Raw genomic sequence first — 13326 nt, forward strand, 5'->3', positions numbered from 1 at the left:
CTTTTTGACCCGGCTCGAAAGATCGTATTTTTGCCTTTCTATCATACCACATCTTCTGTTTTTTCTGAGTTTCCTTCAAATGTGCAGAAGCGAACTCGGACATTTGTTGCAATTTGTGTCTCATAGCTAACACATAATCAATTACATTTGTTTTAGTTGACGTCCCCGAATTTCCCTCCCACAATTCTCTCACCAGAGACAATGGTCCCTGCACTTCGTGGCCATACATCAGCTGGAAAGGCGAAAACCCGGTTGACGCCTGCGGAACTTCCCTGTATGCAAACATGAGGTATGGGAGCCACTGATCCCAGTCGGTCCCTACCTCATTCACAAATTTGCGAAGCATTTGCACCAAAGTTTGATTAAACCGCTCTACGAGCCCGTCCGTCTCAGGATGATAGGGAGATGTCTTTAACCCTTTTATTCCCAACAGCTGATACACCTGTTGCAGAAATTTAAATGTGAAATTCGTTCCTCTATCGGTCAGTATTTCTTTCGGAATACCTACCCTTGAGAAGAATTGGACCAGACAAGAAGCGATAGCCTTAGCTTTGATGTTTTTTAAGGGAAACACCTCTGGAAACTGCGTCGCATAATCACAAATGACTAGCATATACTTATAGCCAGTCTTACTTCGTTCCAGCGGACCTACTATATCCATTCCCAGCTGCTGAAAGGGAATATCAATGACTGGTAATGGAATTAACGGTACTTTGCGGGGTTTGCGAATTTCACTGTATTGACATTCAGGGCAAGCCTTACAGAATTCAGCAATGTCTTTGGACATACCCAACCAGTAAAAATGCTTACAAATTCTAGAATTCGTCTTCCGCCTCCCCAAATGTCCTGCCCACAGGATGGAATGCCCCAACGTCATCACAGTATTACGTACACTAACGGGTGAGACCACTTGTAATTTATCCCCAGTTTTACGATACAACAAGTCATTCACTACACAAAAAGATCTTCCTTGAGACATGAATTCATTCGACCCTTTTCCCGCTGCCTCTACTACCTGAGAATACAATTTTGAAATTTCAGCATCCTCTTTCTGCAGCTGCCTCAAATCTTCAGGTATTAGCATTTGATCGGGGTTCAACAGGTTTTCAGGTTCGTTTAGTTCTCTAACCTGCCCTATGGTTCTTTTCAATTTTTCCTGTTTTCTTTCCCTCCTAGATTTCTTCACTTTACACTTATTCACAGACAGGTCAGAATCATAAAAGGGCAAAGACACCAATGGGTTTTCATCTTCACTTTCATTCTGTTTGCTTTGAGCCCGCGTGAGAACTACATTACAAATATCCCGGAAAGGTAACAGATCCATTAGAGCCGGGAAATCATGTCCTAAGATCACTGAATATGGTAGATTCTGTACAAGTCCCACCTTCATCAAATAGGTTTGCCCCGCTATACCCATATACACATCAGTGACAGAATACTGTTGCACCTCTCCGTGAACACATCTCACTATTACCGGAGCATCACTACTAGCACATAATTCAGGTACCAGTTCTGATTTTACAAGGGTTTGCGTGCAACCTGTATCTAATAAGGCAGTGACTCTTTTCCCATTCAACTCAACAGTTCTTATCACTTGATTTGGAACGGGGAGATCAGCAGGTTCAGGTACGGTCTCTCGAGGCACATAACACACATTAGTAAGTGTTTTCGTCAGCTGCGGGCACATTGGCTTTTTATGACCTAATTGACCACATTTGTAACACTTAATGGTCTCTAAAACAGAGGCACCAAAGTTCTCAGTTCGATTCACACTTGCCTCGTTTGTAGCCCTGCTTCCTTGGATTGCTGAACTTGGCCGTCGGGAAGATCTATCTCGCGTGGTCTTCCAGCAAGAGAAACTCCAGGGCTCAGCTCTACGACGCGCTGCCACGAAGACATCAGCTAGTCGCGCCGCCTCCTCAGCTGTAGCCGGGCCGTGTTCTTTGATCCATGTCTGCAATTCTGGACTAAGCATCCGCAGGAATTGTTCAAGGATAATAATCTCTCCGATCTCCTGTTTCGTTCTCTCTGCCGGTCTCACCCATTTCGTATACAAGTCTTTCAAATGAACATACAGCTCTTTAGGGGTCTCTTCTTCCAGCACATCCATAGCACGAAATCTCTGTCGATACTTTTCATGGTTGATGGAATACTTCTTCAAGATAGCCTCCTTTACCTGTGCGTAGTCAACTGCATCTGCAACATCCATGCCCACGTATGCGCTGCGTGCCTTGCCAGTCAGTAACGGAATGAGTCTAATGGCCCAATCTTCCCTTGGCCATCTACACACCTCAGCAATCCGTTCAAACGTGGTTAAATAATGCTCGATGTCATCGGACTCACACAATTGTTGCAGCTTTGGTTCCTGCAGCGCATATCCATGGCTCATACTGCGGGAGCCAACAGAAGCTCCCGGCAATTCCTCTGGCTCGTCGGCTCCCCTGCCTCGCAGATCTTCCAACGAAATTCGCTGGCTGACTTCACCTTGAAGAAGACGGAACTTATGCTGAAGAGATTTCCATCTCGTCTCTTGTTGAGCTTCCTCTTGTGCTTGACGTGCATCTCGGTCTTGCTGATCTTGCATAAACCGTTGAAACATCCATTTAAGCTCCAGCACGTCGCTCTCCGCCTCATGATCAGACACCTGCCCAGCTGCACCTGTCGCCTCCTCTCCCTCCTAGGGTACGATCACGACGTCAGCAGGAGCAACAGCGTGCACCGCTTTCTTGGGCACCATTCTTGACTCTCTAACAGTGACCTCCTTCTGGACACCATCCCACCGCTGCCACCATGTTGTCAGGGTTCTTCCGAAAATATTCAGGAGGCACTCTTAGAAGCTTCTCTTAATTTTATTGCTACACACAACTCACAGGTGCAAACAGGGGAAAAATGAATAAAATAAATCACTGGAAAAAAAAAAAAACAACAAATTAATAAATCACAAAGCGGAGTTCTGGACTTCAGATGTTACTCATGGGATCCCTCACCAGAACTGACCCAACCCTAGAAAATTCCACCCTTTTAACAGGCCGGACTAAACCATTTTAAATTAAAGGGAGGTCTTAATTCAGTAAATCAAACCAAAACAAAAATTCAGTATATATAGAAACTCCATGAACATGAAATAACATTTACCATAAAGCAATGAAAATACAAATAAACTTTACAAAAATACATTTAAATCAAGCAATCCCAAACCCATATGGTAACAAAAAAAAAAAAAAAAAAAAAAAACTACATTTCCCATAATTCCCAGCGAAGAATAAAGGACATGAGGAAATGCCGCGCTCTTTTGATAGCCTTTGTTCCATGCTGCAGTCACGGAACCAGGCGAAACTCCAGGTAAGACAATTCAAAAACAATTTAATAAAGAATCAACCTCAAACCCATATCTTTGTCTTTGTGTTATTCAATCACTAGCGTGCACTCTAGCAATGACTAATCACTCTTTGATGTTGTTATGCGCGCATAAAGAGCATGTATCCGTTAACAACAAAAATGGTTTGGGTAAATATTACACAATGGTAAACAATAACAATAGAATAGTAACAATAAACACATAGAAAATATATAAACAAGCAAGGAAATCAAATCAATTACTTACAAAAACATTTAAAAAAAAACAAAAAAACCAAACAACTAGAACCATTGAAATAATCCACTTAATAAATGTGGCCTTAGCCGTCACAATATATATATATATATATATATATATATATATATATATATATATATATATATATATATATATATATATATATATATTCATATATATATATATATTCATATACATACATATACATATACATACATATACATATATTCATATACATATATATTCATATACATATATATTCATATACATACATATACATATACATATATATATATATATATATATATATATATATATATATATATATATATATATATATATATATAGTATATGATTTTGGCACTTTTTTACATTTTTAATTTACACACACACACACACACATTATACATATATATATATATATATATATATATATATAGATAGATAGATAGATAGATATATAGATATATAGATATGAGCAATTACCTATGGCCAAATTACCTACGGACAAATCACAGCCGTGCTGATATACAGCCATAACGCACGGCACGAGTGTGTAAATAAATAAAAACCACAACGGAGTGTCTTTAAAAACCTCTTTTGTGCTGCACTACTTCCTTCCACCATGGATTCAAATCTCAAGTTGACAGTTGAGACCAAACCTCCGTTACTAATTCACCGTCACTTTAGAACTAGTAACGAAGGAACGTTGAGTCCCTCCATTGAAACTCATTGAATTTTGTACAGTATTGAGAGAGAGATCACCTGAGAGAGTAGGCCATTACCTGTCTGATAAATTGCATTACATTCATTCAAGTCGATGTCCATAATATAACATCCATTATAAAAGCCGGTTGAATGTCCGCTGAGGAAAGCAATCTTGGATTTGTCCTTTTTACAGCTATGGGAATTTTCCATAACATCCATAACACCACAGCGCTAAAACAACTTCCTTTGCAAAAGTTCCTTTCAATTTAAAAGTCTCTTGTGACTCACTGACTCATTCACTTGTAAAGTACTGCTGCCATCTAATGGCGTATTACTGTAACTTTCACTCAATCCATATTACACACTAATGGACATATTTATATAAAATAATATTTATTGAACAACAAATAAACACAATTGTATAGTCAAACGTAAAGCACTAGTGTGCCTGTGACGGTTGTCAAGTGTGCCGTGGATAATTACCAAAAAATAAATAAAATAAAATAAAATAAATGCTACACCTCGTAGCTCTATATTTCCTAATTTTTGTTTTATTTTAATTTTAAAAAATGATATAGGTCACCCTTTACTCCTGTATGTGGGTTTTACACACATGAACACATGAAATACACATGAAAGTAACATGAAATCAAAATTGACCTTATTTACTTTGTTAGTGCATATTATTAGTCTTATGGTAAACAATTAATCCGTGCAAGTTAAAACACAGAAAAAAAAAATTTGTCGCAGTATTCTTTAATCAAAAATCTGAAAAGTTACTTCTGGTCTGGAATGGAATTCCTTCTCTGATGACGTCAGTTCGACAGCTTGGGCTGAAAACACGAAAACCACTCCTCTGCAACCGTTCGTCTGCTATGACTGAGAGATGGAGAGGAGGAGCGCTAAAGTAAAACGGTCAGTGTATCTTTTGGTCAGTCGTTTTTTGATTTAATAATGAAATCGGAAAATGAAAAACGGCACCTTTTTTTTCATTTTTTTCAAACAAAACGAAAAACAAGAATTCGGCTTGATTTTTCGTTTTTCATTCAGGGGTAGAAAATGAATAAACAATTTGAATATTTGATCTCAACATGTGGGCGGGAATAAAATGCCCCTTTCTGCTGATTGGTCAACCAAACATTACACTGTGCCGTCATCAGTTCTTCCACTTTTCAGCTCAGCAGAATAATAGTCCTTCGCTGCGATGGATTTAACGTGTTTATTGCAACTATATAATCACTTTTAAATTTACATTTAATCTCAATCTCTATCTCTTGATATCTATCTCTCAAACAGCCAGACTAACAAATGACTTGAGACACAAATCGAGGCAAAGCCTGTAGAGGCTTTCTTCTGTGTGTCCATAAAAACGCGTTCAGCTCAAAAATATTATTATATCAGATATAATAATTTACTTCGCACCTGCACTCACAACTACGTAATAACCAACACCTTTGACACACTGCCTGTTTTATTATTGCTGACCACCATCGTAGTTAATGTTCACAGCACATCTATTATAGTTCTATTATTATTATTTTTATTCAGTCAACAGATGGATATCATAATGCCATTATCTAATGTTTCAGTGATTGACTTTAGTGAAATATGAATTTGACATAACGATTTTACGGTGAACTTGTTTGAGTTATATGAATAAAACCCTGAAATAAGACTTACAATAAACCAGAGATGAAAGGTTTTCATATTTAATGCCATCTACCAGTGTCAGAAATTAACTTAAATGGGACAAATGATTTTCAGGTTTATATATATATATATATATATATATATATATATATAATTTCTTTCCTAATCTTATTAAATATTTATGCATTCTATAATGTTAAATTCTTAAATGTAGTCAAATAAATTAGAATAATATGACACTAGGCTGATACCAATTATCAGTCAACTGCAGAGATGCTTTCAGATGTAGCATCTTACAGTAAATACATATACACATTAATTACAACTGTATAATATAATGAGATTAATATTTTAAACAACATTTTTATTCAGAAATATGAAATGACAAGATGAAATAATACTTGGATTATGAAAGTAATATCGCCACTAGGTGGAGGTAAGTCATTGTGTTAAAGAAGAAGTCATTTATTTATTTGTCGATTCGTTCAAAGCGCCGATTCATTCAGGAATAAAATCAAGTGGCTGTCTATATTAATTGGTCAATTAATCATTGTCTATATTAATGGGTTGTTCAAAGATTCTTATTCTGTGTAGAATGAGGAGTCATGTTGCCATATTAAAATAAAGGTTTTAAAATAAAGGTTTTAAAATACAAATGTTGCCCTATTCAAATAAATATTTTTTAATAAAAAGTCAAAATAAAATGTTACCATATTGTTGCTATACAGGTTTTAAAATGTAGACTAAGTGTCACTAATTAAACTAGTACATACAGTTAATTGTCCACCTCTTGGGTATCTGCATCTCAACAGAATGCAGAATTCAAGCGACAAATGATGTTTTATAAACAAAGTTTGGGAGGAATATACACACAGATGAGAGCCGACTCGCCTATAGTTACTTCAACAGTTTTCTGCGTCCCTCCTCCAACCCTCACTCTCGGCTGGGGATACGGGGAGAACTTTGATCCCCTTGGACAGCACACCAAATACGCTTATATATATATATATATATATATATATATTTTTTTTTTTTACTCTATTCAATCATTTGTAAGTGTGAACTCATGAAAACCATTGCCAGAGGTAATCAGACAATATTCATTTATTTGTTAAAGGTTTTTTTTTTTTTTTTTTTTTTTTGGCGTCTCATCATAGATTTAAATCTATAAAACAAAATGTATTGCATTTATGAAGAAAAGGTTCAGCACTCAAGGCTCTATCGCTATTGCCTCAATGGTGTACAGTGTCTTTGGGTGGATTAGGATTGTTTGTGATTTGGTCTTAGTGACTTAGGAGTCCTCTTGACTACTCCTAATGTTTCACAGACTTATGAGATAATTTTAGTGCTAAAATGCTTTGTGAAATACTCTCTAAAATTAGGACTGACACTGTTTTTAAGAGTTTCTCCTAAATCAGCGATTTAGGAGCTACTTTTAGCCTTAAGATGTTTTGTGAATACGGCCCCTGATGTTTGAAAAAAAAAGGTAAAGCGTTTTCTTTACTCAAAAAACATAAAGGCTAATGTTTTGTGTATTTGAAGAGTGGAGAAGAGTCTTTGTCTGATATTTCCCGTCTAGTTGTAGCCAATACGCTATGCTATATAAAGGATGTAAGTTAAATATTATCATATTTAACATAGCAACAATTCGACTTGCTCTGGAACAAATAATAGATTAATAAGACAAAAGATTGCCCGTTTTACGTACTAAAATTGAATTATGTCTCATGTTTAACCACAATAAGAACCAGCGGCAAATCCCCAAATCACTGGCCGAGATGAAGCGGTTGTCGGCGTGTGCATGACCCCTGAACGGCCGTTGACGGCCTGGAGCTCGCATCTGCGAAAACATCAAAACAAATTGTAAAATAGGCGCTATGATTAAATACGAGTCACATATTTCAGGTCCAAACAACTACATTCTTGCCTAAAAAGCTCTTAAAACTACAGTTTGTGGTACAACAAATGTAGTATTCGCAAAAATTGCGTTGGATTTGCTCATCCGCCATGACGGTCACTTCAAGCGGAGTGATACAAATGGTGAAAAGGTAGGAGTGCTGTTATCACTGAAATATTGCATGGCTATCAGCCAATCAGATTCAAGAACCAGACAGAACTGTTGTATAAATATTATATATATATATATATATATATATATATATATATATATATATATATATATATATAGATAGATAGATAGATAGATAGATAGATATAGATAGATATTAATGTACTGTTTTATTGATTTGCCTTTAAGTAGCGACGAAACAGAAGTAGCAACAGACCTTTTATTCAGCATAATATGACATGAACATTCCAATAATGGATTATCGTAAAAAAAAAAAAAAAAAAAGAGAGAGAGAGACTTTGTTCTATGCATCAATTGTTGATTGGATTTTGATCTCTGCATTGGTGATCATTAGCCTGACTTCGTCATATTCATATTCTAGGCAGAATGTGAGTCTGATACTGCTCAATTGCACTTGAATTATGGGGCGTGTCTTAACCGAACCAGTAAAAAAAAAAAAAACTCTGCACTCAATTGGATAGACCTACAACCAATCAGAGCAACGCAGTAAGTGACGTATGTTGAACTTGTACTTAAACTTTTGCCGAATCCCGTTGGAAGGATGGCAAACATCTTTCCCATCGACAAATGCCTTGATTGCAGTTCTTTGTTCGTCTTTTAAAATTAATGCGCTGTCGATTTCTTTTATTACAGACGTGATAGCGGAATCTAAACATCTTACTTCTCCAGCTGCAGTCATCGTTGGTGAAAACCAAACCAATTCAACCCAAGTGCTCTTTGATGACGTGGGTGGTTACGTAACAGCAGATAGCCTGTCCATCATCGATTAAAGCCCGCCCTGGCCACTAAACTTTAACCACTTCTCAACAACATAAAACACATAAAGCATATAATGCCTCACTGACAAGGGAACATCTGTTTTGATATATTAATAGACAGAAAACAAATTGTTGTTATACAGCTCAACACATTTAGTCTTATTGTTCAATTTTCTTGATTTTTTGCGAGTACCATGCTTTACCATGCCTGAGAGAAAAACACTATTTTATCAAATAGCTAACATAGCATAATCAGATGCAGCTTTATTTTTATTAACAGTAATACATAATTTTCTCCATCATACAATATGTTTTAAAATGAATTGCATGCCATTTATCAACTCAAGACATCTGTGTCTCACAGCAGTCGCCGAGCGAATGCACAGAGTACCGTTATTACATTTTCAACACACTCAAATGTATCTAATAATAAACAGAGTTGCGTTACCTCATACTCATGACTGGAAAAGCAGAAGCGGCGCTGGCGACTGTGTCATAATAAAAGTTCTGCTGCTCATATGAGGCATGTGTTGCGCAATCGTGGGAGCTGAACGAGGCCGCTGGTGCAACACTCGGCCCTGCTCTGCTTCATACTACAATAACATTAATAATCTCAATCATGAACATGAGTTCTTCCCAACTCCAATCCCTATATTTTGCACCGTCTGTTGAGATGGAGACCACATGTCCCAATATTCCGCTCTAAAACTTGGCGTCTTCAAGCTACGCCTTTGTTTTGAATAGGCTTTTAGCAACCTCTAGCGGACAAAATTATTACATATTGTACCTTTAAGTTTGGTATCTTTTTAAAGGGAATAGTTCACAGATTATTGCAGAAGTAAAAAAAAGTTGTAAAAGTAAAGTTTAAAAAAGTTATATAAGTTTAAGTTTATGAAAATGTTAAATATGTTTATATTTTATATAATATATATTTCACAAAATATGTTCAACACTAAAAACTTCAAGAAAATCAAAGCTAAATATCTGAACAAGTTTTCTGCCAAATGTTTGGTTTATATGTCAAAAAATAACTTTCAGTAAGATTTTTTTTTTTTGTGCACAGTACCAAACTTTTTCACTAGATGACATTCAGACTCCACCGGTGACCATATGGACTCTTCGTTTTCCATATATGGTTTGAGTGATCTGCAGTGTTGGGTAAGTTACTCAAAAAAAGTAATCCACTACAAATTACTACATTAAAATTGTAATTTGATTACATTACTGATTACTGCAATTAAAAAGTAATCAGATTACTAATTACTTTACATTCAAGTTACTTTGAAATCTACAAAAATACACCACAAACTGAAACTCATTGTTCTTTCTGTAATTTAATATTGACTGAAAAATATTACATGAAAACAGCAACTTGACTTAAAAAATATTCGTTAATCATCTATAGCTTATTCATCCTAATGTGTAACAGTCGCCTGAGGGCGCTCAACGACCACGTCATCTGTGAGCGTGAGATTCTAACAAACTAAAAATAACTTTATTAAAACTAATAAATATGAAATGTTGTACACTTGTTAATGTTTATTTTTGTTTGCATTTTTTTTTTTATAGTATTTAATGATTATGAACCCATATTAAGCATGAAAAAATCGATGAAACTACAAAGCTGGCAGGTATGTATGATTAAAAAATAAAGTCATTAAGATTGTTATTAATATCATTTTATAAAGTAACATGTAGGATAAAAGTAGTTTTATCACATGTTTAGACGTTTCTCTGACAGCTCCAGCTCTCCAACGCACAGTTATAGGCTACGTCAGCGTCTGAATTCACTCACTTCATGTCGTTCACTGTTTGCAGATATAGTGCCCTCAAATATACACTATATAGGGATTAGTGAGTCAGTGAACGAGTGAGCAGTTTCGGACACAGCTTAAACATTCCTTGCTGTGTGTAGCGTTGTGTTTATGTTTGTATGTAACTGCATTAAAGACAGGAAAAAAATTGCTGAAAACATAATAACATTTGAAAACGGTATTGTTCAGATGTTACCTTCCCTTCCAATGCTGAACAAAAATCCAATCTAGCTTGTTTAGGCGAGGTTGGACCGCTCTCGTCTTGGGAGCGGGTATCTATGGCGGGCCGGAAGGTCCAAAAATATGGCTACCGACTTGTCGCGGGAATTCACTATACAATTGCCAGTAGCCAATGAATTTACCACTGATAGGCCGGCGGTGCATCTGTACACACTCCTCAGCTGGCAACTCACTCTCCTCACGCAGCCGGTGACTCACTTTCCTCATGCAGCTGACCACTGACTCTCCTCAGCCGGCGACTCACTTTCCGCAGCCGGCGACTCACTTTCCTCACACAGTGAACGACTCACTTTCCGCAGCCGGCGACTCACTTTCCTCACACAGTGAACGACTCACTTTCCGCAGCCGGTGACTCGCTTTCCACAGCCAATTGACTCTCCTCACGTTTCTTTTCAAATACTGTGATGGTGCAATAAATATTTTGTAACATTTCAAATGTCTTCACTCACTTTTCATCACTTTAATGTATGATGAATTAAAGTATTCATTTTTTACAAATAAAAGTTTATCATTTTTTGTGTTGTAATTTATTCTGAAGCAATATTCCCATCAGTGTTCTGTAAACTGTTAGGCTACTGTTAAGATGTAAACTGTAAATCATCAGATTTGTATACGCTCCCTTAAAGGGATAGGTCAATCAAAAATAAAAAGTCTAGTTGTTCCGAACCTGTATGAGTTTCTTTCTTCTGTTCAACTAAAAATATATTTTGAATGTCAGTAAACAGACAGCTGACTGTAGCGAGTGACTTTCATAGTAGGAAAAAAAAATACTAAGTCACTGGTTAACATCAACTGTCTGGTTACTGACATTCTTCAAAATATTATCATTTTTAGTTCAACAGAAGAAAGAAACTCATATAGGTTTGGAACAAGTTAAGTCAATCATGACAGAATTATAGGTTTTGTCATTTCATTTTTTTTTTTTTTTTTTTTTTTTACCTTTATAAAAAAGGTAATTTTCCCCTAACTCACTGTAGGGCTTTTACCATTATTTTTTCCACGGCAGAGGAAATATGCATCAGAAGTGGCATTTAGATGCATGTATAAAATTGAATATGAATGTGCAAAACAAGCATGAATAACACTGTTTAACAATTTTACAATAAAGATCTAAAAAGCTTTTGTGGATTTTACAAATTATCTTTAATATACAATATTCTGAAAAAGTGACATTTCCCTTTTTGCAAAGTTCAAATGTTGATAAAATATATAACTTTAACTAAAGATACATTAAACTAATGTGTTACAAAAACAATGCAATTGTGAAATGTCAAAAAAATCTGCAGAACCAGTGTTTAAGCGTGACAACTGCAAATCAAAAATGTATCTTGTATCTAAAAATAATGGTAAAAGCCCTACAATGAGTTATTCTAATTAACATGAGATTGATAGCCAAGGTAAGGGGAAATTACCTTTTTTATAAAGGTAAAAATAAGAATACCACGACAATCAATTTCAAGGGATAGTTAAACCTAAATGATAATTCTGTCATCATTGACTTACACTCTAGTTGTTCCAAACCTATGAGTTTCTTTCTTCTGTTGAACTAAAAAGGATATTTTGAAGATCGTTGATGCTACAGTCAGCTGTCTGTTTACTGACATTCAAAATATATTTTTATTTCAACAGAAGAAAGAAACTCATACAGGTTCGGAACAACTAGAAGGTAAGGCAAGGATGACAGAATTTTTATTTTTGATTGACCTATCCTTTAAGGGAGCATATACAAATCTGATGATTAACAGTTTACATCTTAACAAAAGTTTACAGAACACTGATGGGAATATTGCTTCAGAATAAATTACAATTACAACACAAAAAATTATAAACTTTACTGGATGTAGTTAGTTATTATTGCACCATCACAGTATTTGAAAAGAAACGTGAGGAGAGTCAATTGCTGCGTGAGGAAAGTGACTCGCCGGCTGCGGAAAGTGACTCGCCGGCTGTGGAAAGTGAGTCGCCGGCTGCGGAAAGTGAGCTTGTATGAGAGTCAGTGGTCAGCTGCGTGAGGGAAAGTGAGTCGTTCGCTGCGTGAGGAGAGTGAGTTACCAGCTGAGGAGAGTGAGTTACCAGCTGAGGAGAGTCAGTGGTCAGCTGCGTGAGGAAAGTGAGTCGCCGGCTGCGTGAGGAGAGTGTGTATACAGATGCACCGCCGGCCTATCAGTGGTAAATTCATTGGCTACTGGCAATTGTATAGTGAATTCCCGCGACAAGTCGGTAGCCATATTTTTGGACCTTCCGGCCCGCCATAGGTATCCTCCTCCACGCGTTCTCTGGTGATTCATAATGACGCATCCGCGCCAAATGTGATTTCTTTTAGAAATGCACTTTACCTATTTTTTTTTTTCTTGTAACGCAAGTAACGTAATTTTATTGACATCAGTAACTGTAATCAAATTACATAAATTACATTTGTAACGCGTTATACCCAACTCTGGTAATCTAGAACTATATTTTTTCCATACTTTA

The sequence above is a fragment of the Chanodichthys erythropterus genome, chromosome 7, assembly GCF_024489055.1.
Source record: "Chanodichthys erythropterus isolate Z2021 chromosome 7, ASM2448905v1, whole genome shotgun sequence".
In the NCBI taxonomy this organism is placed as follows: domain Eukaryota; kingdom Metazoa; phylum Chordata; class Actinopteri; order Cypriniformes; family Xenocyprididae; genus Chanodichthys; species Chanodichthys erythropterus.